A 2,500-nucleotide genomic window follows, 5' to 3' on the forward strand; every position below is an offset into this window, starting at 1 on the left:
TTCCTCCCTTGCTCTCCTTTATGTTTCCTCTCCTCGCCTCTTGTATTTTTTTTTCTTTCTTTCTCTTGTGCGGAGTTGTGGGTGGAGATTTTTTTATCCTCTCTCTCTCTCTCTCTCTCTCTCTCTCTCTCTCTCTCTCTCTCTCTCTCTCTCTCTCTCTCTCTCTCTCTCTCTCTCTCTCTCTCTCTCTCTCTCTCTCTCTCTCTCTTTATATATTTTCTCTTCATCGTCTCATTTTTTCTCTATTTCCGCATTCAAACTTTGTAGGAGAGAGAGAGAGAGACAGAGAGAGAGAGAGAGAGAGAGAGAGAGAGAGAGAGAGAGAGAGAGAGAGAGAGAGAGAGAGAGAGAGAGAGAGAGAGAGAGACTTACCCAGAGACGAATTGTAAACAAAAATGCCGAACAGATAGACACAGAATCATACCACCACCACCACCACCACCACTACCACCACCACCACCACCACCAAGGCTGTCCATTCTGAGAGGAGTGTTGCACATCCTGATATATTTTATTTTTCTTTAGGCTCAGATCTTCAGAGGGCATTTCACGCGGCCTAAGCACCCTTTAGCGTCTTCACCACACAAGGAGGGGGAGGGGGAGGCTGGATGGCAGTAAAGGAGGGTCATGGGGAAGAAGGAAAGGTTAGGAGGGAATAAGAGGGGAATGATTGAAGGAAGTAATGTAGGAAGGATGTAATAAGGAAGGAAGGAAAGGTTGGAATTGAATAAAAGATGGAAGGAAGGAAGGAAGGAAGGAAAGAAGAAAGGGAGGAAACATTGTAGTAAAAAAAATAGTTATTTGGGAAAGTAGAAAGGAATGAGTGGGAAAGATTTATAAGTAAAGAAACAAAAAAAGGAAATTAGGAAGGAAAAAGAAAGAAAGATGAGGGAAGGAATGCAACAAAATAAAAAAGGAAGAAAAGAGAAATTATTACGGAGAAAAAGGGAAGAATAGTATAACAGTAGGAAGGAAATAGAGAAAGGAAGAAAGGTGAATGAAAGAAGATGAGAAGAGGAGAAACTAACGTTGTGAGAAAGTGGAAGAAGTGAAATATTAGAGAGAAATGAAAGAGAGAAAAAAAGGAGACTTAAGGAACAGAGGGAAATGGAAGAAGGCAAGAGATAAAGGGGGAAAGAAGCAATGGAGCGAGAAAATATAAGGTAAGAGAGAGAGAGAGAAAGATTGGAGAAAATGGAAGAAGAAAAAAAAAGAGTAGAAAAGAAAGATGAGAGGATTAGGAGGCAAGAAAAGAGGACAAAATCAATAAAGAACGTGATAATGGAGAGAAAAATGCAAAACCAGCAAAAAACGAGAGAGAGAGAGAGAGAGAGAGAGAGAGAGAGAGAGAGAGAGAGAGAGAGAGAGAGAGAGAGAGAGAGAGAGAGAAAAGAAATAATGGAAAAAAGATGGAAATGCGAAGTCGTAAAGCAGGGAACTGTGTTATTTAAACGCCTCCCATTATAGACAAAATATCGCGGCAGCCATGATGAAAAATCCCGCTTGCATATGCAGTGTAAATTACGGTGAAAATAGTGACCTGCGCGATATGGTGATTTGACGGCACTTCGGCGGAAAATGAGAGTGAAAAAGCCCCCTTCCCATCCCCCCAACCCCCGCCATTGGCCAGTAAAGTGAGGAAGGCAAGGCGAGGACAGGACACGGCATCACACATTCGAATCCCTGTGCTAACTGTCTTGGCTTCGACTTCTGCTAACTGTCATTGCTTTGGTCGTCTTTTGAGGTTTAGTTAGGTTAGGTTAGGTTAGGGACTACTCGTTCGATTCCCTGCACTCACTGTACTGGCGTTGGCTTCGACTGATAATTCCTACTTTGGTCGTGTTTGAGGTTACGTCATGTTAGGCACCATTCGTTCGATCCCTTGCTCTCATTGTCTTGGCTTCGGCTTCGACTTCACATTGACAGAAATATTAAAGAAAAAAAGTAAAGACAAGCCAGAGACAAATGGAATGGAAAGACAAATAAAAAAAAGGAAAGGAAGAGAGAAAGAAGGAATAAATGAGATGAGAAAAGAGAAATTGTATCCTTTCGTTTCTTTTACTTTATATTCTACTTTTATTTTTTCCTTTTTTTCTTATTTTTCTTACGTGAGAGTTAAGGAGAGTGAAGGATGAGGGTGATGAAGTGATAAAGAAGGAGGAGGAAGAAGAAGAGTGATGAACGGTACGGAATGTGAGGAATGAGAAGCGGAGAAGATAAGGAGGGAAGAAGAGTAAGGAAGACCGTCACGTGTCAAATTGCTGGATAGAAAAGAGGGAAAAGGGAGGGGAAAAAGGGGAAAAAATGGAGGGTGAAATAAATGGCGATGAATAATATGGGAAGATTCTGTGATGGTGGTGGTGGTGGTGGTGATCTAAGAAAGCGACGGACCTCCTCACCTTTACCCTGATGGAGAGAGAGAGAGAGAGAGAGAGAGAGAGAGAGAGAGAGAGAGAGAGAGAGAGAGAGAGAGAGAGAGAGAGAGAGAGAGAGAGAGAGA

Source organism: Scylla paramamosain, chromosome 22, assembly GCF_035594125.1.
Source record: "Scylla paramamosain isolate STU-SP2022 chromosome 22, ASM3559412v1, whole genome shotgun sequence".
NCBI classification, from domain to species: domain Eukaryota; kingdom Metazoa; phylum Arthropoda; class Malacostraca; order Decapoda; family Portunidae; genus Scylla; species Scylla paramamosain.